This window comes from Ailuropoda melanoleuca, chromosome 9 (genome assembly GCF_002007445.2).
Source record: "Ailuropoda melanoleuca isolate Jingjing chromosome 9, ASM200744v2, whole genome shotgun sequence".
Taxonomy (NCBI): Eukaryota; Metazoa; Chordata; class Mammalia; order Carnivora; family Ursidae; genus Ailuropoda; species Ailuropoda melanoleuca.
Window position 1 is genome coordinate 87,072,628 of NC_048226.1, and position 25,998 is coordinate 87,098,625.

Here is a 25,998-nt window from a genome sequence, read left to right on the forward strand (position 1 = left end):
GACCAGGAAAATAGGGAGAAACCAGAGAAAGAAAGAACCAGATCCCCAGAAACCCTTGCTCAGGTCCCTGAGCATTTGCCGCGGGCCTGCTGGTTGGTTAGTGTCTTTCTTCATTTAGTGGCTTTCGATGGATGCCACCTCGGGGTCAGGGGCTGATGGTTGCTGTTCCGCTCTCCGCTCTTCCTGCCTTCATGGACTGTGCTCTGCAAGAGCCCGAGGACCTCGGGCAGTGGGTGGGTGATGGGCGCAAGGAAGCCTCCTTACCTCCATCAACCACTTTCTGAGAACACCTTTGAGATTCACACATTCTGGGGCCACAAAACTGAACGAGCGTGAGCGTCACTTCCTGCCTTTCCCCGGGGCTCACCGGTGGGGAAGGTCAGGCACAGACTGTGAAGTGAATCACAGGGGCATTTGTGCACATATGGGGTTTGGGGAAGTGCATTCCCGGTGGAGGAAGGCTTTGAGCAAAGACACTAAGGTGTCGCCTTGCACTTAGCATGGAGCGAAGCACGTCAGTGTTATCTGGTTGCTCTGAGTGTGTTTGCTGGACAGTGCTCCTAGGCAAGGGGTCACAGTGTGTGTCCTTCTTTCTTCTTAGTCCCTGTGTTTGTGGGGGCAGCTCACAGCTTGGAAAGCACCTTCAACTGTATGATTTTACTTGACTTGCTCAGCAGCTTGGTGAGGTCAGAATTTCTCCCCATTTTAGAGATGTGGAAACGGAGGCCTTGGGAGGGTGACTTGGTGGCTCAGCTACTTAGTGATTGAGCCTAGATTCGAGCTCAGATCTGAGGTCTGATTCCAGCTCCACCATGAAGCTCACCCTTCTGGTCAACAGTCGGGAAAGGGGCCTGGATTCAGTGCTTGACTGAGAGGGAGACAGTGCCGGGAGGTGAACACGGGAGCATGTGTTGTGGGGCTCGGGAGAAAGGACGCTGGCTTCCAAAGGGAGGCCCCCGGCGTGGGTCTCAGCTCTGTCAAGCATGAGTTGCAAGGATTTAGAATAGCTACTTCTCTCTGAGACTCAGTATCCCTGGTTGGAAAATGAGAAGGTGGTAGGAGATCCCATCTCATAAACCTGTGCAGCTGGGATCAGAACCTTGGTGTTCAGCACTTTCTTCTGTCTCAGCCCCCAGCCCCGGCCCTCCCCATCCCCAGCCTGGGGTTTCTTCCAGCCCCGGTGGGTGCTTTCGTCTCTCCTACCTGTAGTTCAGTGGAATCGCCCGGGGAGCATGTTAACATGCTGAACCCCGGGCTGCGTCCCAGCACCTGATGATCCCTGGGAGATGGGCCTGGGAACCTGCATTTTTCTGCTAACCACCCCCAAGAAATTCTGAGCATCAACCAAATTTCATAATTCGTGCCTAAGCTGGGTAGTCCTCAAACTTGGGGGGGGTCATAAAATGACTGAGCCCCAGAATTTGTTCAAAATTCTCAGGTGCTGCAGAAACCACACTTTGAGAACCACTGCCCTAGCCCATTCCCTGAGAGCCCAACTAGAGTAACCAGCAAGGGAATCTTTACTCATGGAGAAGCCCTGTCAGCACATAGACTTTTTTTTAACAGAGACCTTCAAAATGATTTCGGTAACACGATAGCAGCCACTGTTCACCCGGAGACATCGCTACCTGCCAGGCCCCGTGCTAGATGTCTACAGTCAGTGTTTCTCACGATCATACAGGATTTGTGGATTCAGAATTCGAGGATCCATTAGACTGAGTGCTCATCTGAGATGGCACATACTACCAGTGTGATCAGGCCTTTCCAGAGCAGTGTTCCAGCCGCTTTTCTTACCCCAGGGGACCTCTCTCTACTGTCTCAACCATGAGTGATTCTATTATGGGAATCTCCAGCCAGGTTCAGAGAGGGTTCACCAGGCAGCTTGGGGGTGGTACTTCTGGCTGGAGGAGCCTTTCATTGCTTCTGCTGGTGGCCTTTGGCCCATACCCGCGGGACAGCACAACTGCCCCTCTTCTCATCATGTAGCCCACCTCTAGGGGGCCCCTCGTGTCCCCTGGGGGGCGTTGCATCTGTAGCTCTCAGAGCTCCCTGGGTAAAAATGGGGGTCACCTGCTGGATCTCAGCAGAACCCCCCAGCCTGTTGGGGTTCTGCCTGGGTTCTGGCCTGGCTGGTGTTCTGTTTTGCCTGTAAGGACCTTGGAAAAGGACAGTTGGCATGGGATCCCAGGAAACATTCAGCAGATAGAGATGGAGAAGGTTGTGTCGTGACTTAAGCTCTGGTGCGTCTGGGAGTTTCTTTCCCCCTAACTTGGGACATTCGTCCGCTGTTTAATAGGAAGTTCCCCGAGTTGGGAAGAAATATAAGACAGAGTAATTAGGAAATACAGTGACCATAAGGGCTTGTTCCAGACTGAGGTCTCTATTGTTACCAGTCATCAACACACACACACACAAACACACACAGAGTTCATGCTCGTGTGTGTAGTTTATTGGAGGTTTTTTTCCCAGTTATTTTTACATCTGGCAGGGAGCTCAGGAAGCTAGCCAAGCCGTTAGTGCCTTTCCTGTAGTATCTCCTACTTCTCCTACCTGTGCTCTTCTCTCTGCGGAGAAAAGGAAGGAAGGAGGGCAGGAAAGAAGGAACTGCTTTCAGACGCTGATCCTTCAGGGTGGCAGAGGCCTCCTTGCCGTGGCTTCAGAGTGTTATCCTTTCTGTTTCTGGAGGATGGACTGCACCCTCGTAGCCAGCTTGGTGGAGTCTGCTGACATAGGAGGTGGCATCGAAAGTAACAGCTCTAGTCCAAGATCTGCCGCTGAACCATGCCACCTTCTCCCAGCTTCGTGCGGCCGGTCTGGCCTGCCCATCTCTTCCGAGGGGTGGTGAAAGAAAAGAGGTGGTGGATGTGAGAGCATCCCTCCCATCTGAGAGCTGGAAGGGGTTCTAGAAATAGAGATGTCTTACTTTACTAACGAGAAAATGAGGCCCAGAGGTTATGAGCACTTTCTGGGCAGGAAAGCAGGCCTGGGAGGGGAAGCAGGCTCTGGTCATGGTTGCTGTCTCCTTCTGTGCGATTGTTCTGCAAATAGTGAGTGAAGTCGGAAGGGAAGCAGAAGGAAGACTGACAGTCTCTGGCCAGAGCACCTTCTGGAGCTTCTGAAACAAGGCTTTGTGACGGGACTCTGGTTTTCGTTGTGTGTGTGAGTGTCTCTGTCTGTCTCTCTCTCACAGACACATTCCTCAGTCTAAATAGCAAAAACGCAATGAGTACTCTTCACAGGAGAGAATTACACCCTTTTTCTCTGATCCCGGGGAAATCTCCTGGGCGCATTATCTAACTTGGCAAGTTAATTTGTAAGACGCAAAGGAGTGAAGCTTAAAGCTAAGGAGAACTTATGCCCAAACTCCTTTGCATCTGTGAGCTTGTGGTCTTGTACTTGCCCAAAGCCCCCAGCCCCCTCTTATCCCTGTTCCCCTCCCACAAATACACACATTCCTGGTCCTGTCGCCCCCAAACGCACACAGAGTGAAACCGAAGAACGTGGGCTATTAAAACAGCCAGAGGGGTGTCCCTGGATGGCTCCATCCGTTAAGCATCAGGCTCTTGCTTTCTGCTCAGGTCATGAGCTGGCGGTTGTGGGATTGAGTCCTGCATCGGGCTCCACGCTTAGCACAGAATCTGCTTGAAATTCTCTCTCCCTCTGCCCCTCCCCCCAACTTGCGCTCACACCCTCTCTCTCTCTCTAAAAAAAAAACAAACAAAAAACAGTCAGAGGATCAGAACTCTGTTTCTCACTAGCAGTGTGACCTTGGGCAAGTTACTTAACCTCCCTGAGCTTCGGCTTCCTCATCTGGGTGATAATAAGAGCCCTTAACATTGATGCGAGCATAAAAAGTGCTTCATCTGGGAACGGATACAAAGTAGCAGCTCAATGAACATTATCTGCCACTATGACCCATGTTGGAGGGATGCTGAGATCATGTGACGGCCGTTATCATTTTCATAAGGGAATTGACCAGTTTATCATTTAAATGAGATCTCACTAGGCCTCCAGCAATCTGGCTGCATAGTTAAAACTCTAATTTTCTACCCAGGGAAGAACAAATATTGTCCAAGTGTTAAGCACTCCATAGCTGAGCTGTTATCTTTAGAGCACCGAGATGCTCTTGTGGCAGCTTTCAGTGCTACCTGTGTGCATAAATCTCCTTCTACCTGAAAAGGATATAAAATTCCAAACAATGAAAAGATACCGATACAACGGAACTGGAAACCATGAAAACAGGAGTGAAAACACAAAAGCCCAGTTGTCCGTGGGAGAGAGGTTACATGATGCTGCACTTTCAAGTTTACAAAGCACGTTTTTATAATCCCCACATCTGGTGGCCTCCCAACCGGCCTGGAAGGTACATGTCAGGTCACCCATTCCGCAGGCGAGGAAATGGGGTCTCTGGAGGAGAGCCACCATGGGAGAACGAAAGATAGCAGCCACATCCCACGGGGCCTTGTGGGACCTGGTAAAGGAATGTGGATTGTCCTGAGTTCAGAGGAAGGCCTTCGAAGGTCAAAACAGGAGAGAGTTGCAATCTGCACACTTCTAGAAGATCTCTCAGTGAGGGGAGAAAGAGCAAAAGTGAAAAGAGGGAGGTCACGCAGAAGGTGGCTGTGGGAGTTCAGGCGAGAGAGGTGGCGTTCCCGAAGAGAAAGAGAGCAGATGGGTTGGAGATGTGGAGGTCACCAGTCAGGCTGACAGTGGACTAAACATGGACGCTGGTGGGGAGGGGAGAATCAAAGATGGTGCCCAACTCCCTGGCAGGTCGGCGGGTGGTTGATGATGGGGCATCCATAGAGGAACAGGTTTCGGAGCTTGAGGTAGGGGAATCAGGAGATCCATTTGCGTTTATTTTGGGAAGGAGGATCTATTTCCCTAAACACTCGGTCCTCTGATGGCAAAGAGCTGGTCACATTCACTTGCTCCTGGTGTTGAATAAATGTTTTCAGTGAGCAGGGTGAGCTCAGGCCCATCCCCAGCAGCCTGTCTGTGAAGAATGCTGCCCCTGGCAAGGCGCTGTGTTCCTTCTACCGCCAGGGAACCAGGGAGCCATTCATGACCCCTTCTCAGAACATTGGGCCTGATACAAGAAACAAACAAAAAACCCCAATGTCCTACCTTCTAACGTTTCAGGCTTTCGGTAACTTTTTCTTTTGCCAATCTCCACGGGATCTTTCCTCAGCTAACATTTGAAAGTGATTCTTTTTTTTTTTTTTTTTTATGTTGTACTCAGGCCTTAAATAACCTTTACCCTGTGGTGGCTTACTGAATAGAGGAAGCCTAGTAAAATTATAATAACATCAACAACAATAACAAACTTTTGTAGCCTTCCATTTAATTAAAAGACCTTTTTTTTTAGCCTCAAGAAAATCTCTGAGATAAGATACATGGTGTGTTTGGCTCTATTTGAGAAGCCAGGGAATGCGGTACCGAAGAGCATGTAAATTATAATAATAGTAGTATTAAATTGAGAGTTAAGGCAGGAGCTCCTGGGTGACTCAGTTGATGAAGCATCTGCCTTCGGCTCAGGCTGCGATCCCGGGGTCCTGGGATCGAGCCCCGCATTGGGCTCCCCACTCAGCAGGGAGTCTGCTTCTCTCTCTCCCTCTGGCCCTACCCTCTCTCATCCTCTCTCTCTCTCTCCTCTCTCTCTCTCAAATAAATGAAATCTTTAAAAAAAAGAGTTAAGGCATTCAGTACAGGCCCTGGCACATGAACATTAGCTGTTGTTCTTCCTATGATTCGTTTCTAGATCGAGACCGAGGCACCGTGAGGCTGTGATGTATACACTCAGTAGCAGAATGGGCTCCTAGGCGTGTATGCCCGCGACATTCTTAGATGTCGCTCTCTAAAGGAGTCTGTGTTCCAAAGTGATGTTCAGTTGGATGGAGGGGCTGACACCAGGACTAGGTCCCCGTGAAATTCTCCCTTTCCTCAGCCAGCACTTGCCACTCCTCTCCCTTGCAAGTCCGCCTTCTGCCTGAGGTGGGAGAGCTCACCATCCGGGACAGCTCAGAGCCTGTCGTCTCCCCGCTGCCTTTGCCTCAGGTGCCCTCCCCTCTGCCCATCGTCTTTCACTCCTCCCCATCCTCTGACGTAGAGTTCAAGCCCCACCTCCACCACCTCCTTCCCTGGCCTCCACCTCCCTGGCACTCTTCTCCAGTGGGCCTCTGCGGTGGAGCCATCGTGGGCACGGTGGAAAGGCACATGACCTCATCGGCCCCAGGGGACTCCTCACCTGTAAGTCTTGGCTCCCCCGTTGGGTAGGTGGAGACAGAGGCCTTGTCTTGTACCTTGTGAGTCTCCTTGCCCCGTGTTTCTGGCCCAGTGCCAAGCCCAGAGCAGGTGCCGTGACATTAGACAACTGACTTCTAAAAAATAACCACAGTCATCATCCCTAAAACCCACCTCTGCAAAGGGGTGGTGGGCTCACCCGAGTCACCCCCTCGGGGAGCTCCCCTCTGTTCCAAAAGTGGCGCCATGGCTCAGAACATCCCAGGCCCCCCGAATATCCCCCCACCCATTCTTAGCCTTGATGTTGGCAAATCCTTTGAAGGTGGTTCCAACTGTCCCATCTGTGGAACCAGGAATGTGACTCCCCTTAGAAATATGGTTGCCGGGGGAGCGGGTGTTGAGAATAAGGGCCAATTACACGATAATGTGCCCAGTTTACTTTTTGCCTACTAACCTGACAGTGAAGACAGCTCCAGAAAAGGGCTTCCAAATGTGTCTCAAGCAAGGGTCACATCACTGAGCTAAATATAAAAGGTCTGCCACGGGGACCTTGTGGAAACACAGGTTCACTTTGGGCTGAGTCAGTTCTGTGAGTGTGGTTAAAATTTGTCCGCCAAGAGGAATGAACAAGTGAATGAGCCTTTGGGTAAAAGCTCATGGTCTCCTAGCCAAAGTGTGTGTCATTACATTTGTGTACATGTGTGCCTGGGGGGGGCCTGCAGAACCAGCCACCCCCAAAAAGACAGTCCTGCTTTGAAGCAGACATAACCCCAAATTTGTTTCAGGCCAGTGACTCCCTCCACTGACCTGAATTTAATTATTTTATTTTTCATGAAGAGAACACCTCCCCCTGCCCCGATTCCCACCCCACCCCCAAAATTAACTGACCTCTCCTCATTAAGTGTTCTAACAACATGGTTTTGTGTGGGAAGAGACGTGGGCTCTGTTCACAGGCCCTGTCTGTTCACAGGCCCCACTGCTGATCTCTGTTAAAATGATGAAAATTTGACGAGGCAAGGGGGGGAGGGGGGAGGTTGGGGAGGATGTTTTCCCTGGATCCCCAATATTTGTTTTTTTGTCCAGTAAAATATTTTCCTGGGCATCAGAGGGAGAGGAAATGGACAATCTCTGTTTCTTCAGAGGCCGATTTGAGCGGACTGGCGGAGGCCTCGGGAGCGGCCTGCCCACCCTGCCCCCAGCCCTCTCCCCTCTCCATCCTTGTCCTCGTGGCCGGGGTGGGACTGGAGCCAAGAGATTTTCAGTGTGCATATCACGGAAAGAGGAGGCGGTTTAGAAGCCCAGACCAGCCGCAGTGCCTGAGGGATTGTTAGGAATCCTGAGGCACCACTGAAATGCGTTTACTGAGGTGGCTACCCCACTGGGCTCGCGTGGGGACCCAGCAGCTGGAAACTGAAATCCCCAGGTTGGATAGAATTCCCAGCAAAGCCTCGGGTCCAGGTGCTGGCTGCCAAGAAGCAGTGGAGTGACTGGCCGAGGGCCTTTCTGGGGTTTTCGAAGTGGAGAGGTGGGGATTGTGAGTGGGAAAGGCATCTGGCCTCCCTGCTAGGGGCCCCAGGGAGCCCTGCGCTGCCGTTCACCAGCTCTGCTCCTCGGCGTGTCCTCAGGGCTCCCTGGAGACACAGGGTTAACCATACCTACCTACTGAGTGAGCAGCTCTGGAGCCGGACATTTCCAGCTCTGCTGCTCCCTTGCTGTGTGACTCTGGGCAAGTTACTTCACTTCTCTGTGCCTGGTTTTCCTTGTATTAGTTTTCTGTGGTTGCTTTAACAAATGACCACAAATTTGGCGGTTTCACAGAACACAAGTTTCATCTCTCAGAGTCCTGGAGCTCATGAAGCAAGTGTCAGCAAGGCCATGCTCCCTCTGGAGGCTCTAGGAGAAATTTTTTCCTTGCTTCTTCCAGCATCTAGAGGCCATTGGCATTCCTTGTGGCTGCATCACTCCACGCTCTGGCTCCGTCTTCTTATCACCTTCTCTTCTGTGTGTCTCTCTTCTGGGTGTCTCATGAAGACACTTGTCAGTGGATTAAGGCCCATCTGGGGATAATCCAGGATAATCTCATTTTGAGACCCTTAATTACACCTGCAAAGACTCTTTCCAAATAAGGCCATGTTCACAGATTCTGGGCACAAGGACACGGATATGTTGTTTGGAGGGGCACAGTTCAACCCACTGTGAATGACTGAAGTCCTTCAACCAGTGCCCAGCACACAGCAGACACTCCCGGTTTGCTCCCAGGAGCAGTCCTCACTCAGCCACGTGGCCTTCAGGGAGCACCATGTAGCACCTTCCAACGGGCGCCCTTCCCGTTTCGGTGGATGTGAATGGCACCTGCTCGCGGCCACTTGGGTGGTGCTGCTTCTTGCCACCTCCACCACCGTCCCCCAGCCCCATCACCTCTCTAGTGGACCGTTGCCATCCTGTTGGCTGTCCTCCCAGCGTCATCTCTTGCCCACTGCCATTCCTCCACTTCCTGCACACACCCCACGACTGTCGGCTCTCCCCACAGCTGCTTTTCCAAACCAGAGGTCAGATTGTATCAGTCGCCTGTCCCCAGCCCTCCACTCGTTCCCCTGTCCCACTCAGAGCAGAAGCCAGAGTCCTTATGGGAACCCACAAGGCCCCACACGAGTACCTGCCCTCTGCCACCTGGCTTTCTGGCTCAGCTTGAAACACAACACACACACGCACTTGCTCGCTCAGCCTAGAACACGGTTTCCCAGCTGTCTCTGGTTTTCTCCCTGGTTTCCTTCTGGTTCTGCTGAAAAGATACTCCCTCCAAGGGTCTTCCCTGACCCCCATAGGGTCATAGCTAAACTAGAACTGCCATACGTCTCTAGTCCCTGACCCTGTCTTTTCTGTAAAGCACACGTGTGCTTGGCATTGTGCGCAGATCTGCTTGTTGAATTGTCTGCCTTCCCCCATTACATGCAACTCCATGAAAGGAGGGAGTGTGGTCCCCGCCCAGTCCCAGCCCCAGCACATGTGAGGCGCATACTCAACGTTTCCCAGATGAGGGGATTATTGTGGGCTGGGCTCTGCCTTGGCGTGCATGACCTCGTGTCTCCCAACGACCAGGGACAGTGGTGTGGCCATATCCTTACTTGTCGGAGGTGCAGAGAGAGTAAATGAAAGGGCCCTAGCAACCCCACCGGTGAGTGGTAGCAGCAGGAGCTCACGAGTCTTACTCCAGAACCCACTTTCTGCATCACCATCTACCACGAAGCAGAAATGCCAGACTAGGTGAAAGACCTTTGGGAGTGGAAACGTGCCACGTTGGAAGTACCAGAAGGAGAGTAGCCCAGCCCTCACCGAGCAGATGGCTCCGCATCGCTTTGGGTTGCCTTCTTGTTTAATTTTTAAAATTTTGAGAACTATTTGCGCTGCCTCCCTGGATGATAGTAGGTGAGGTGGTAAGAAGGGTGTCTATGAAGTACCATTGCTCTGTTCCCGCTACTGTCAGATTTTGGTGGCCTGGAATGTTCCAGAAATGGGGCACACGTGAATGTGTCATTTATTCCGAAACAGGTCAGTCTGTTTTCCTGCCTTCCATAAATGTGGCATCTTGATTAGAATCAAATATCTTGGTGTGGGGCCGGGCAAAGAGGCATTTCCAACTCTACTCCTTAAGTACCCTGTGGCCTTAACTAGTAATAGTGGCCCTCCTCCCAGATGCTAGGCACATGCCAAGCTTTATCCTTATTGACTCATTTAATTGCCCAAACCACTCTTGGGAGTAAGCACTCTCAATAACCCCAGTTAATCCTAGTCACAGAGACACAGAGATGTTCAGTAGCTTGGCCAAAGTCACATAGCTCATAAAAGGCAGAGCCTGGATGTGAACTCAGGTTGTCTGTCTCCTGAGGCTGAGACTTGAGCAGCTCTGTTTCATGACTCAGCTTCAGCTGGACGTTGTGGGGAATGCATTCAGTCCTCTTTCCAGCTTAAATAAGTGATGCTTTTGGGGCTGAGACTCTGGTAGTCGTTTGGAGTCATTGATGTGCGTGCAGAAGGCTCAGGTGAACAGGGATGAAGCAAGGCTGAGCCAAGGAGGCCCCAAGGCCAGGCCCATGATGCGTGCTGCTTGCTTGCATCTCGCGGTCCCAGCATCGGCTACTTTTCTGGCCTTGACGGTTTGCAGAAATAAGGGCCCACAGGTGCGTATCCCCACCCTCTCCCGCAGACGTCCTTCCCCTCGGTATGGGAAAAGGAAAATGAAACCCTTCTGGTCTCCTGGTGGTAACTTCCAAGCAGCCTCACATCCCTTCTCTTGTTTGATTTACACAGAAACCCTGTGTGGACGGGGAGGGGAGTCCCACTTTACAGATGAGGAAACAGACAGGTCACATTTCCCTCCTCCTGCCTCCTACAAGTGTTTCCTGGGTCCTTCCTCGGGGTTTTTCCTACTTTACTGTAATCATCTCAGTAAATACCTTTGATGGCTCCCAGCCGCCTCCTACACCGTTGCCATCACCAGATTAGTAATAAATACCGTCGTAAAGATGCTTTTGTTGAGTGCCCTTAGTGAGTCAGGAACCGTGCTAGGGGCTTTCACATTTTGTTTCCCCCTCCCCCCACAGTACCCCTTTGAGACATAGAGCATTATGATGTCCATTTTACAGATGAGGTGCCTGAGGCCTCACCGCCCCAAGCTGACGCTTACGTATCATCACACAGCCAAGAAGTGGTAAACGCAGCCTCTGTACGGCTTAACACAGGCTGTTTGAGGTCCCCTCCCTGGCTGAAGCCTCGGAGGACTCCTGGTCATGCCTCCTGGACAGGGCAACGTCCAATCTCCTTGGTGTGGTGTGGAGGGCCCCCCTGAACCCCTGCCTCTGCCCCCCATCCCACACACTAGCTCCACTAAGTTCACTGGCAGCCACTCTCAGCCACCTGCGGCTCCCTGCTCAGGCCTTGCCCTTCCTCTGGACCTCACCCCTCTGCTCCCTTCCCTGGAATTCACGCTCCCTCCCACCCATCCTTCAGAGAGCAGGCCAAAGCAGCTCCTTCGTGCAGCCTTCTTCCTGCAGACCCACCATCTTCCACACCCTTCTCCCCACCCAAGCATCCCTCTGTCCCTCTCTCCATTCTAGCACAGCTCATATGGTGTCACGGGCACCTAACACAGCCCGTGGATCCGAGGGACACAGGACAGCAGGAAACAGTATGTGATGGAAGGAGAGGAGAGTTTGTGCCCCGCTAAAGGGCATTCTGATTCCTCGTTGTTTTTTTAAAAAACACCACGCCAGCCCAACACAGCAACTTTGTGGCTGTCCAAACCACCAGCCACCAGTATGAGACTGGGGAGCCCTCCGATTCTTCTGCTTTACCAAAGGGTGCCTACTGAGGGACGGGGAGGGAAGGGAGAAAGAATTTACCTTCTCAACCTGCCATGACCCAGAACAGGTGGCTTAGGCAACAGAAATTTTTTTTCTCATAGTCCTGGAGGCTGGAAGTCCAAGACCAAGGTTCCAGCCAATTCTGTGTCTGGTGAGGACTCCGTTCCTCACTTGCAGACAGCCGCTCCTCGCTGTGTCCTCACATGGCCTCTCCTCAGCGCACGTACATGGAAAGAGACAGCAAGCTCTCCCGTGTCTCTTCCTGCAAGGACACGAATTCCATGGGACCGGGGCCCCATCGTGATGACCTCATTGCACCTCGCTTAGAGCTCCCATCTCCAGAGACCGTCACACGGGGAGTTAGGTTTAGGGCTTCAGTATATGAATGTGGGGGGGTGTAAACGTTCGGTCACTAACACATAGCATTCCAGATCATTTGCTCCACAAGTATTTCCTGTGTCCTTACTATGGGAATTCTGGAAACACTGAAGGCAAGCAGCAGAGTCCAGTGGTCAAAAGCATGGGCTTTCATATCAGAGAAATTCAAGTTTGAAACCTCACGCTGGTACTTATTCTCCAAGTGGCCTCGGACAGCCTATTCAGGCCTCCGAGCCTCACTTTCCTGACTGTAAAAGGGGGGACATGACACAACGACACAGCGTTTGTGTGAGGATTAGGGAGATTAATGCAGACCCACCGTGCCTGACAGCACCCGCAGGCACATGCGAGGAACATTTACTGAGCACCTGCTCTGTTCCGGGCCTTCTGCTGGGGGCTGGGAATCCAGGATGAGCAGATCCCTCCTCCTCGGGCTTCCTGGAAGAGCCGGATAGCAAACCAGTGAATCTGTGATCAGATAACACAGGTTATCAGTCATTTGCGAAGAGGGCTGGGGCTGTAAAGAAAGAAAACAGGTGGCAGACGAAGGGCAGCAGGGGAAGAAAGCCCTCCCTGGGGAGGTGACTTTGTCAAGAAGCTGTTGGCCACACAGAGACTCCAGTCAGAGTTGCAGTGGCCCGACCGGTGGGCTGGCGCCGTGTCTGCAGGAGCTGTTGATACTCGGGCAATCATTGTGTTTACTCTCGCAGGTGGCCCCACCCACAGGGCCACCTCCCTTGCGGAGACACAGGGCCTCTGCCCAGCCCTCCAGGGTGCAGTGCCCCCCTAAACTGGGCCTTCAGAGGAGGGCAGCTCAGTGAAGGCTGGCGTGGTCAGGAGGGCCTGCTGGTGCAGGGAGGAGCGAGGAGGAGGATGTGTGGGGAGGAGGGCGGCCGGCATTCCAGAGGAGGGGGAGTTTGGTTGAAGAGCCTGACATCCAAGGGACCCTCGAAGACCACCCGGGCCAGAGCCAGGTCTGAGAGAAATGCCCAAGGTGCCGTTTGGATGACCTCTGTGTGGGCTGACAAAGGCAGCAGCGGCCTCCATTATCACAGCCGGCTGGGCAGGTGGTCAGTTCGAGAGAATGAGCTCCCCACTCAAGATGTAAGGCCCTGGGCGGAAATCCAGCTTTGTGAGTCACAACCAGATGCACATCTTGTCAGAGAAAACCATGGCCGCAGAGAACTGGTCATGGTTTCCTGGAAACTTCCTGAGTGTCGGGGGAGGGGCTCTCCGAGGATGGGTGCCAGCCACAGCTGAGGGAGGATGTGCCAGGGGCTGGGCCCAGGCTGGCGGCCTGGGCTATGCCTGGCAGGGTCCGCAGCTGAGCCTTCCAGGGCCCCTGGGGGAGTCAGAGCCTGAGAAAGTAGCTGAGGCCCATCTGGGGGTCTCTGTCTCCCCTCCCACAGCATGCCCCTTGTGTGGGTGTGGGAAGAGCATCTATACTGGGAGAGGGGCCCCCTGAGTCCTCATCCCACCAACTTGGATCCAAATCCAAAGACTTCCAGGAGCACAGCGTCTCTGGCCCTCAGTTCTCTCGTCTGCAGAGTAATGGGATAAATTGGGAGCTCTCCAAGGTTCCGCCCAGCTGGAATATTCAGGCACTTCCTTCATTTTCCTCCCTATGGATAAAAGAAACTGAAGACCAAGAGCAAGGGGCTTGCTCAGAGCCAATCCCATTGAAGGTGGGCCTGGAGCTCCTGCTCTGGCCAGATCTGCACCCCTCAACCCTTTCTCCATTCTCCCGCCTTCTCTACCCAATCTTCTCGTCCTGGACGCCTCTTTCCCTCTGTTCTTTCTGCCTGTTTTTCCAGCCTGCCAGACAGAGGTTCAGCCACCCCAAGAAAGATGGTCCCACCTGAGGGTGGTAGGTCCCAAATCAGAACCAGAATGGGATCTCCCAGGGCCATCGGCCACCTGTGTATACTCGCTGGTATTAAGCAGGCAGGACCTCGTCCAGCCACCTCCTGACTGAATCCTACACATCCTTCAGTCCAGCTAAATAACACCTCCCCCAGGAAGCCCTTCCAGATCCCTCCAGCCAGGGTTATCACCTTACCAAGCCTTCCCCACCCGTCCCACTTTACAACCCTGCTGTTGGCATTCTCACTTTGGTCGTAATTATTTGTGCATACATCATAGCTCCGCTATGCAATTCCAAACTCGCTGAAATCAGTAACCAAATTGCCTACCAACAGCCTCCCTTCGACATCTGGTGCAGTGTTTGTATTCTAAGTGTTGGATAGCTAATTGTGGAATAAATGGAGTTTTCTTTCTTCCTTGCAGAAGGGTTCTTTCCTTTCAGAATGAATGGCGGGTGTGTAAGAGCATCTGTTCTGGAGCTACATTGGGTTGAATCTTAGCTCCGCCATCTGCACGCTGCAAGACCTTGGGCAAGGTACTCACACTCTTGTACCTCAGTTTCCTCTCTTGTAAAATGAGGCTCATTGTAATCACCCCACCAACCAGGGTGGCCGTGAAGATTAAACTAGTCACGCGTGGAAAGCGCTTGATAGAGTGCCCAGCACAGACTTGAGTCAATAAATGGAGTTGTTGAATTTCAGTGATCCTGTATGCAAATTTGTATTTGATGTTTTGGAATACATGTGACACTGCCTTGCAGAATTTGAGTTTGGCTTGAAGTAGGTGCTAAATCCTTTTTAATCCTTGCATTCATTGAACCTGCATCAGGTAATCGATGCCCATTGTAGAAGCTCCCTGGGCCCCTGGAGTGGGAGCCGGGAGGGAGGGATGGGCCCCCAGAGCTGGTGGAACTGCTCGCCAGCCGGGGACTAGCAGCTACGTGAAGCACTTTTATTCAATTCATGTGACTCGACAAATTTGGAATGTGTTAGGGAGAGTTTTTCCAGCTATGAGTCAGTACATTTATGCTCTCTCACACACACATAAAAAAATTTAAAAAGAAAAAGAGTTTAGCGAGAATAATTTATGAGTGCAAAGTGGAAATCTGTGGAAATTTTATTTTGACCCTGAAGGCAAGTAATACTTAAGAATTTAATAAAGGGCTCAAAACAGGATGCAGTGGAGAAAAAAACACAGCTAGCTGCCTTTCCCTTGTATATTCTCAGCCACTGTGTTGCACAGAGGAGGGTCTAATTTGGATGGCTTTATTAAGCACCTCCTGGATACCCAGATTTGTGCTAAATGTGGTGGGGGAAAGAAGGAAGGTTTCGGAACCAGCATTTATTAAGCACCTATGATGTACCAGATAATCATGATAGGAGGGGAAGAAACCGGTCTTTAAGTTCAAGAGGCAGTGTGGGAGAAAATGGAAGAACTGTATTTAGACCTGTGAGTTCAAGCCCCAGCACCCTACATTTATAATATCTAATCCCCACTGTATCCATTTTATGGATGACAAAACTAAGGCTCAGAAAACAAAATATTTTGTCTGTGGACACAAAACTCATTAATGTTAGAAAGCATATTCTAAACTGGATCTGTCAGTCTCCCTATTTGGGTTAAATTAATGTCCATAGGAGCTGGGTTTCCCGCCAGGGGGGAGGCAGACATCCCGTTCTGGGAGACCACGTCTGCGTATTGGAACCCCGTACAGCCTTCCTGCAGACCAGTCTCTTCGAGCACCTTCTGCCACTTGCTTTTAAGTCCTGCCCATTAGGGATTATCCAGAAGCTGCTTCTCATCCAGGTTGATCCTCTTTGCTGTTGTTGTTTATTTTAAATAAAGAAACCACCACCCGCCCAGAGGGCTTGTGTTTCCAGCTCACTTTCCTCTCTTTTGCAAGGGCTCATTTTCATAGCATCCCAATCTCCAGGGAGCTGTGTTTTTCCCTCTGAAACAGGAGCTGTAATCAAAGGTGTATTCATCCCTAGACATCTGCCAGCAGCCACTGGAGCCAGGGTTGCCCCGAGGTCTGACAGAAGGAGGCTCAAGCCAGGTGCCCGGGGACAACTGTTCCCTACACAGTCACATTGCCCTGTGCTTGGCCTTTGTAAAAATGGCAGGGTCCCAGGGATGCCTCTCAGCCTGCTGGAGGATGTGAAGGGGGCTGGGAGTCAACAGAACTCCACTGTCCACTCAACAACTACTTTTGAGAGCTGCCATGTGCCAGGTCCCGCAGACATGGAGAATCCAGCTCTTTGGCGAGCTCCCACCACTCACAGGTGGAAGGACCTGACATCTTAAAACACCTGCAAGTCTCTGAAAGGTCTGGCCCTTGCTCTTTCTCTGGCCTGCTTGCCTACGGCCACTCCAGCCGGCTTCCAGTATCTGTATCCAGCAGGGACCCCCCCCCCCGACACACACACCCTTCTCCAGCTTTTTCTTCTTCCTTCTTTCTTTGCCTTTCAGATCTGCCCTCCTCTGCTGTATTCCCATGTGCCCCTGCTGGTGAGCTTGCCACCATTGCTGTGTGCTTTGGTTGGTACAATAATATCATCGAAGTTTCCATCTCCAACCCAGCTGCAAGGGCTCACCTTATCTCCCCAGACAGCAGTGAGCAAAACAGACCCTGCCCTGCCCAGGGCTGGGCACCTCCCTGGAGGGTCCATTGTGCTGAAGTCCTGAAGAGGAAATATTTGGAAACAAATAACAGATCAATTCTAGAGTAGAATTCAGTGTGCTGTTCAAGACGTCAAGCTGCGCCCACACAGCTTGGGGAGGTTATGAACTCAGCATCCTCCATACTCCTGTGTCTTAGTAGAAGAGTGGATTGGGGTTGGAGGAGAGGTGGCCCAGTTTGCCAGCAATTTCAGCCATGGAACCAAAGGTTAAGAGGCAGTGTCAGGGAAAAAATAGAAAGACTGTATCTGGTCCAGCCAGACTTCACACCCCAGGGCTGGACTTTTGACACTTGTGACTTGGGGCAGTGTATCTGATGGCTCGAAGATTCAGGTTTCCATCTGTAAAATGGGTGCATGCATGCACGCTCCTCAGATTTGCTGTGGGAGAGAGAGAAGACACGTGGAGGGCTCAGCTCAGTGCCTGGCCCAGAGCGAGAACTCAGGCCATTGTGTCAGTCACTCATTAGTGATGCTCTTTTGAATTAAACGCGGTTGCTGGTGCCCAGGGTTCATGAAACATTTTTTGGAGCAAAGACAGGCAACTTAAGGCTGCAGCTCCAGCTTGCAGAATGGTGGCTACGCAGAAGTGGCTTGTAGCTTCCCACCTTTTTTGTACTTGACCTTCCTCTTGTGGCCAGTCTGGACTGGCCCCGGCCAGAGCCCCCCGCCCCCCCGTATTCCACGGGTTCCTCGCCCTCTCCTCAATATGAGGCCATCACCGCAGGACATAGTGACCTGTTTACCAGACCTGGAGTTTCTTACTCATCTGCTAAATGTTTGCTGAATGAAGACATGGAATGGAATAAATTGTGTTAGTGGGAGTGACCGTGGCAGGGTGGGGGTGGGGGTGTTTTTTCTCCTACGAACTGTTCAAGTAGCTTTTCCCTTTCCCCCCCTTCAGGTGTCTAGCAATCCAATAGGCTTAAAGTAGGCCACAAGGGGAGAGGGGGGAGCTGGAGGGGAAATCCTACGAGCGGATTTTTCCTTATTGGGATTTTGCTCCATATGACCGGCACTTTGTGGTGAAAGGAGTCCTGAGCCAGGAAGACTGGAAACGTGTGCACAGGTAGAGCTTGAAGGACATCGGAAGGTCCTTTAGTCCGTTTCCAGCGCTCACCACGAGCGCTGCCATTTTCCACATGCAGGAACGGTGTTCCGCACCAGGGCGTTGGCCCCCCACACTGCCCAAGGAGGAGGTTCTATTAGAGCCCGACTTGGCTGGTAAGGCAGCCGAGGTCCTGAGGAGAGGAGTGATGGGCGGGCAGGCACCGAACAAGCGTGTGAGACTCAGACTCAGAAGTCCTGTCTGCAAGGCCAGGGCTCCCCCCGTGCTGGTTAGGCCCAGGGGTCCTGTGGGCTATGGTACAGCGCTGGGTCCGACGATAAACAGGGGAAACAGGACCGACTCACTGAGCCTCCCCCCAGCTCTGAGAATTGTTCACTGTGCAACCCCATGCAAGTCGTTCTGCTTCCTTCTGCTCAAGAAGCCCCCCACTGGCCGAAGGATAGTAGGAAATACCATCAGTAATAACAGCAGCTGACGTACCTGCTGACGGCATTCTAAGTATTCTGTGTGCTGCCTCCCTTGGTCCTATAGGGTGGGTTGGGGTTAATTAGGGGAAGGGGAAGGACAGAGCCTCGAAGGAAAGGGATTAAGGAGAACCGTGGGGCTGCCCAGAGCATGGGGGATTCAAGAAGTTTAGCAGTCCGTCAGCGAGCCCAGAACACAGGGGGGCAAGGTGAGGCAGGGCGAGATGAGCAGGGGCCAGGCCTTGCAGGGCTTTGGAAGCCCTGCAGTAAGGAGTGTGGTCTCTATTCTCTGCACACACGGTCCTTTCTCAAACTCAGACTAGTATTTCTCTTCCTCCTTTTTTATACTGTGAGTTTCCTAAAGGTAAGGACTGGGTCTTCTTTATTTCTGTCCATCTGGTGCTTAGCACAGAATCAGGTATATACGGGCACTCAATAAAGGACTATTAATCAAAGTTTAATATAGTCAGGATTTAGTAGTAACACATTCAATGTATAATAAGTAGATACTAGTACCTCTAATGCAACTGACATTACGAAGGCATTTCTGCTGTAAAATGATGTATGCATTCCTGTAAAACCTTGCATTCCAAAAAACTCAAAAATCACAGCGCTCTGGGGGGCCATTGGGGGACAGCAGGGCGCTCACAGCCCACGCAACTCTGTAATAAAGCACAATCGTAGTGATGACACAAACGCAGTTCAAAGCGCGTGCTAAATTTTGAATTAAAAAAATACATCGCTAACCTAGGGCCTGAGTCACTGCATGGGCTATATTTCACAAAGGAAGAGGGGGACCTGATGGGAGGGGCTGGGGCTGGGTCCAGCCTGGGAAGGCAGAAGGGGACAGGTGCCTGTCTCAGAAGTTCCAGGAGGAAGGTCAGCTGCAGCCTTTGCCAGAGAGTAGCAGAGATGGATGGGCTCGTGCATGGCCTTTGCACAAAGATCCTCCGAGAGAATGGAGCAACAGGAGTTGCTAAGACAGAGCACGTGGCCACGCTGAGCCGAGAGGAGGAGGATGGCGCAGGTGGGCGTCTGGACAGGCAGGAGCCCAGGTGCTTTGCATCCAGCTGCCATCACTTGGAGCAAAACATTAATGGGCTGGGAACATTTGCCTACGAACCACTGCGACCTCCAGATTTTACTGACATCACTCCCCTGTCTACCTTATGTGAGCTCATGTGCCTTACGGAAGCAATAGAAGGAATGATCTGTCGTGTAACGTGTAACTAATAAACCAAGCATGCCGGCTGGCCAGTTTCCATGGAGAAAGGTAACCATCACACCCCCTGTGTAGGTTGTGGACCATCTTCCTCTTGGCCCATGAGTCTATTCCGTAAACGCATTCTGTGAACAGAGCGTAGAGCAAAGCCATATGGAGTTGGGCGAAACTAAGTGAGAGCACCATAAACCCGTGACGTGATCTGTCTCCCCACCAAGAGCAGCTGAGCTGTCAGAGGACCTCAACTCCAACTGCCCGAAAGCTGTGTGACCTCAGGAAAATCACTTAACTTCTCTGTGCCTCATTTTCCTCAACTGCAAAATAGCACTGGTGACACTCCCCAAGTTCTTTTAAGGAGCGATTAGCTAATGGATGAAAAGGTCTTTCTAAACTCTCAAGGACTTTACAGAGTATTGGCCTTCCTGCACGTCAGTGTCTGGGATACTAAGGTTCAATGGTCCCCTGGGTACCTCTTCTGCTGGATGGTTAGTTCTCAGTACAAGGGGCCAGAGAGCTAAACTCCCTGGAATCAGCGTAAATTAATCACTGAGATTAATGTAGAACCTTGAATTCTCCTGCAGGAAGGAGGCCCAGACCCTTTAGCTGGAAAATTTTTGCGGGACCTCACAAAAGCGGGGAGGAGAGGAACCAGCCTGCCATGTGCGACACTTCCCCCCCTGAGTGTTCTCTAGGACACCAAGGACCCTCCCGCTGTGGAGCCTGAGGTCATCCAGCCACCCCTGGCCCACTGCCCTTCCCTCAGCCCTCCCACCAAGCCGGGCCTGCCGACCCCTTCACCCCGCCCCCATTCTGCTCCCCCAAGATCATGCCGTGGAAAGGAACACTGACTTGGGAATCACACGAACAAGGGCTTGGATCGGCTCGACCACTTACTGGCAGTAAGACCACAGGAGCCAAGTTGTGGCTTCTTGAGCTTGTTTTCCTCACCTGGAGGATGGGCCATGACTTCCTTCCTTCCTTCCCTGGTCATGGATGAATATTACTATTCCTTCCAAGACTGAGAAGGAGAACTTTGCAGACTTCAGTGAGCCCAGGTATCACCCGAGAAGCTGGTTGGGAAGCAGGTTCAGACTCCGTAGCGTTGGGTGGGGCTTGAGACGCTGTTCTTCCAGCAAGCTCCCAGGTGATGCGAGCTTCCCTTTGAAGAACAAGAATACCGAGCAGGTGTATACAGTGCCCAGTGCCTGGTAACATGTCCACAGAAACTATTGCCCTGAAGAGTCTTCCCCCCGCCCCCCTCCAGTCAAAAGGTTCTTCTTTGCAAACAGGCATAGATGAATACAGAACCCTGTGCTCACCTCCGAATTCTTAGGGAAACAAGAAAAAACAAGTTTTGCTTCAGAGGCAGACTGGGTGTGGGAAGCGAGGAGCGCGGCCTCTGCGGCTCATCAGCACGCTGCTCCACGCGCACACGTGCGCTGCAGGTGGGCCTCTGCCGGCTGCAGAAACCTCTAGAGCTCAGGCCTCAACTTGCCATGCTGGGAACGCAGCCTCTGAGCCGGGCACACGCCTTATTCCTCCGGCTACAGCTCTCCTGAGGAATTTTCAAAGCACACACAGGGTTCGCTTGGCAGGAGTCTCCCAGGATATAAATACGCATTTGGGGCTTTTGTTTTAAGGACTGCAGTATCTTTTTGACTTGAGGCCTGCGCACAGGGCTTTTCCCCTCACCCTCAGCAAAATGGAACCACACACGGCCCGCCGCTGCTAGGAGCAGACACCAAAGACTCAAGGAGAGCCGGAGTGAGGGGCAGGAGACACCTCCCCACCCCGCCCCATCTGATCCTGCTTTTGGTTTCCCTCTCCTGAAAGGCCTGCTTCTCAGCCAGCTGCTGACTCACCCAGGGTGAGGGTCTTGCCCCTCCCCCCACCCTTCTCAGCATCACCACAAAGCCCAGAGGTTTTGAGGTCGGTGTAATGAGCAGCTTCGTCCTTCCCAGTCCTTCCCATTTCCTTTCCAGTCCGGTCTCTCCGTCCCAGTCTCCCGGTGCCTCTGGGCTGCCCGGAAAGACCGTTGGATGCCCAGTTGCTCTGCCCTGCTTTTAATATTGAGTTTCTCCTCTTTGCAGGCCTCGACACATTGACTGCTCTTGGAGTCGACGCGTACCAAGATTCCCAGGATGTAAGCAATCCGGGACTGGTGAGTGACACTGTGTTGGGCGGAGGCTGGGCCTCGGTTGGATTTCAAGAAGGGAAAGAGGATGAGTAGGGGGTGCGGGGCAGCCAGACCTGGAGCCTGTCCAAGGGGGCAGCTGGCTTTCGCAGCTGGAGATCTGTTTCCGTCCAGGTGCACCTGGAAATGGTACAGTGCTGAGAATCCAGGTGTGAGTCCCTCGGAATTCACGGGGGCCCCGCCCATCCCTCCCTAGAAGCAAACCAAGTCTGTCGGTGCCTGGGCTTCTGTTCTCCGCTCAGATGCACCACCCAGAGGGCCTGTGCTTGGAACTGTGTCCAGGGTCAGGGAGCTATTCCTAGAGCAGAGGGGGAACTGCCTGGTTCACACCAGTTCGTAACCCCTAGCCCTGAGGAGACCTGACCAATGAGAGGTGAGAAAGCCATCTTTGCATATTTAAAGGGCTGTCATTGAAGAATGGGCAGCTGTTGACTAGGCCTAAGGATGAATTCCTAACAAAAGAAGGCATGCCGAGGTGAAATAGGTATCTGCTGGAAGTAGGGAGTTCCCTGTCACTGGAAGAGTTCAAGTGCAGTTTGCAGAAGCGTCGAAGAAAACTTCCATTGAAGGAAGGAGCGGTTTTGACCAGGGTAGTGTCTTATAGACTCTGTTCCCCTGATGATCTGGAACCCCCAGGGGTAGCAGGATGAGGGGTGGGGGGGCTTGTGAGCGCGCACGCTCTCTCAGCACTGCCTGTTTGATGGGGTTCTGCCGTAAAACTGTTCGGAAGTTGGTGGATGAGATGACCCTTGGGTCTTCCTGAGACCCGTTGTTGTCCATTGGCCTCTGGTGTACCCGAGCTACGGTCGGACAGACACACATCACGGCACCTCACGTACATGATGGGGTGGGCAACTCCCCGCGTATGGTGGCGGTTTTGATTAGAGGCTCTGGGGAGGCCTGTCCCCTGCACAAACCACCAAAAGATTAACCAGCTAGTCCTACCATCGAGAGCTTTGATCCAGGCCACACAGACCAGAAAAAAAGGCATGGGGAACACTGTGGCAGGATTCCCCCAGTCCCCCATTGTGGGAGGACAGTGACGGTGGCTTCCTAAGGGGGTCGCGGCCCTTTGGCAAGACCGGAACCACAAACTCAAGCTGGCGTGAGAAGAATGGCACCCCAGACCCAGGTGGGGAATTTGCACAGGAGGGACACCCACTGTGAATGGGAAGGTCGAAGTCATGATCCCCCAGGCTTCCTTTGTGCTTTGTGCCTGGGTCTTCTTCCCCTGGGCCTGGGTCAGCTGCAGCTGTAAATATTTATCAAGGGCCCCTGAGGGCAGGGTGCCGTGGGAGGCCAGAGATGGGGTTTTCTTTAAGAAACTGACAGCACGGATGAGAATTGAGTTTGACAGTTGTTGTGCTTAGGCTGTCTGTTCAGCTGTGTCCTGAGTGCTGTGAGGGGCTGGGGGGGGCGGTTTGGGGAGACAAGGAATGGGAGGGGAGGGCTGAGCAATACCTTTGAGCCAGCACTTGATGCTTTCTTGGCAAATCTTTAAGCAGGAGTGGGCCTTTGCGGGCAGGGGCTGTATCTTTGATTCACAGGACCCGGCACATAGTAGGTGCTCAGTAAGTGATTGTCAAACGACTGGAAGGAAGAGCAATGGGGAGGCACCGAGGGAGGTGATGTCTAGTTAAGAGGAGCAGGGCCCCTGGAGTCGGTCGGCCCAGGTTCAAACCCCGCGTCTTCCACTAGCTGCGGGTCCGTAGGCAAGTTGCTGACCTTATATACTTCTGTCTTCTCGGCTGATAGTGGGATCCTGATAACACCTACCACATAGGGTGGCTGTGAGGAGTCAGGGAATTAACTCCTGTCCAGCAGCTGGCCCTGGGCCAGTGCATAGTAAGTGCCCAATAAACATTAGCCCTATTCTTATTCTACACGTGGGGCATGACCCTGGATTAAGGTGCAGTGTTGGGACAGCGTGAGGCAGAGGACAGAGCTCTGGGCTGGGAGTCAGAAGCCCGGGCTTACCTGGAGGGATGGGGGACAGGGAAAAGATCGCACCCCTGAGCCCACTCTCTAAAATGGAGATGCTGTGAGAAGGCGGCTGCATTTTCCCCCCCGCTCTCTCTGATGGGCCCTTGTAGACCTGGCACCTGTCCAAAGGCAGGGGCTGCTCGGCCGTTTATTACTTGCTGGGGGCCCTCCTGGAAAGTGGTCTGACTTCTCAGGACCTCCCTGTCCCCCAGTGAACTGAAAGCCAGGGCGAGCCTCCTCTTCCAGAAATGATCTTAACAACTTGAAAAGCACTGTACAGAAGAAAGATTCTGTTGATGCAGATGGAAAATCATTTAAGACTTGAGTTTGGGTGGCATGAGCTCAAGCCTCACAGCCAGTGCCCCTTCCCCATGCCCTCCCCAGTGAGGTCTGGCTGACTCTTCAGCTGGGAGACTGAGTCTCAGAACGATGCTTCCCTTTGTAAAAGGCACCGCCTCCCACACCAGGACTCGTAGCAGGGTTCAGATAAAAATGGCACTTGCCTGAACTGGGTGTAGCCAGCACCTGCCTAAGTCCAAGCCTCACACTCCACAAATGCCCATATTTGCCCTCCAGGCAGACCTAGCAGAGTCTAGACTGCATTGCCGGGGAGGGCCCCTGGGGGCTGGTTTGGGTACACACCATTAAGAGACACCTAGGCAGCTGGGATTGCTGGAAAAGTGGGAGACTACACTAGGCAGGCTAAATGGGGACATACTGCCGGCACTTTCAAGTGGCCACCTCTTGAAACCCTGTCTAGGGCGGGGTACCTTCGCCCTGGGTGCGCTCCGGGCTGTTCAGGTGTGGGCCAGGTGCCACAGGCAGAGCAAGCCCCGTGTCTCCAACATGGGTCAAGGAGTGCCCACCACACTGTGTATCACGCAGGTGTGGGGAGCCTGGGACCAAAAGGAGAGCACGTGTGCGGAGGGGCAGGGCAATGGTGTTATAGGCAGGGTAGCATAGGGATGAGGGAACAGGGCTCAAAACAGGGTGTCAGGCAGTAAGCAACAGAGAAGGCTGCAGTCAGCCTACAAGTAGTCAGGGACCTAAGTAAAGAATAAAAACGCCGGGCTCTTTGTATCAAGACCCAAGACTTACCTGCGTGTAAGTGCCTTAATGACCGAGAATGACCCCTCCACCAGGGGCACTAGAGGGCACAAAATATGCTTGCAGAAGATTCTAGAACACATGTGTCAAGTGACCAGAAGTAAGTATGGGCAAGGTCCCCCAAAGCTCCACACTAAAGGGGAAAATCCCCCATCCCTCCCATGAATATTCAGCCCCTCATTTTAAGTTCCCTATAAGTAGGTGAGACCCACGTCTCCTGGGGCGGCTCCCTCTCAGAGCCTGTGCGCACTCCCTTCTTGAGTGTGTACTTTCCCTTTCAATAAACTCTTTGCTGTTGCTTTTACCTTTAAAAAGAATTGCGCTTGCCTGAGACATTTATCAGGCATTAGTAGTAGACGTGGACTATAGAATGAGCCTGCCCAGGGGCCTCCCTTTCGCCCCTGCCCATCGCACTGTGACCCTTCTGGATAGCAGGACTGTAGTGTGAGCCAAAATTGTTTAGGGCAGGGATGCCTGGGTGGCTCAGTTGGTTAAGCGTCTGCCTTTGGCTCGGGTCATGATCCCAGGGTCCTGGAATCGAGCCCCACATTGGGCTCCCTGCTCAGTGGGGAGCCTGCTTCTCCCTCTTCCTGCCATTCCCCCTGCTAGTGCTCTCTCTCTCGCTCTGACCGAAAAAATAAAGAAAATCTTTAAAAAAAAATCATTTAGGGCACAAGCACTACCCCTGTGCCTACGGGATCTTAAAAAATGTCTAACATTTTGCCAAGTGACCCCCACTTCACTTCTCCCTTTAGTAGGAAGGGGCCAGGGATGAGGGGCTTTCCTGGGCAGCTTCAAAGGGGAAGCATTCAGAGGAAAGCAGCCCCAGTCCCTGGCTCTGTCATGCCTGCACCTTCTCTCACCTCTGTGCCACCTATTTAGATGAGGTACCTGGGCTAGGGCAGGGATGGTAAATAGATTTCACCTTCTGGGCTCCAATCAATTGCTCATGGCTTCCAGGGGAAGAGTGTTGAGAAGGATTCCGAGGAATGTCCAGGAAATAGTGTGCTGCAATGGATTAGTGATGTCTGCTGAGGGAGCGAGGAAGAGGACTTATAGCATCCGGGCCAGTTTTTGGCATCCCTGCACAAAGCAATTTCTAAGACCACTCACTCCCTACCCCCCTACGTCAGGCTTTTCTATCAGCAGCCTTGTTTTGCATCTGAGAGGCAAAGCACAGCACAACTCCATTATCCGGACCATGTTAGAAGCCACCCAAGTAAGTGGCAAGTCTTCATCTTTGGGTGTCTCCTGCATACGGGAGGTCTGTTGCCTTTCAGTGAATGGAATCAAATGAATTCCCAGCTAGTTAACTGGCAGCAGTGCAGGGCACCACAGTGACCTGTGCTTAGCAAGTCTGACCACACAGCTGAGCGCGCCTGACCTGTACGCCTAGGACGCTTACTCTGTGCTCTGACGATGGATACGACCGAAACA

At 52.5% G+C, this 25,998-nt stretch overlaps 1 protein-coding gene across 4 annotated transcripts in view; it reads left to right on the plus strand.

Annotated features, from left to right (window-relative positions):
* LOC117795019 (zinc fingers and homeoboxes protein 2) overlaps window positions 1–25,998 on the plus strand; it is a 165,709-nt gene that overhangs the window by 51,317 nt on the left and 88,394 nt on the right. For 3 of the 4 annotated variants that reach the window (XM_034668573.1, XM_034668571.1, XM_034668572.1), the window contains exon 2: window positions 21,368–21,438. The gene's annotated coding sequence lies outside the window, so the exon portion shown is untranslated. The remainder of the gene's footprint in view (window positions 1–21,367; window positions 21,439–25,998) is intronic. The other variant, XM_034668574.1, reaches the window with a different exon arrangement.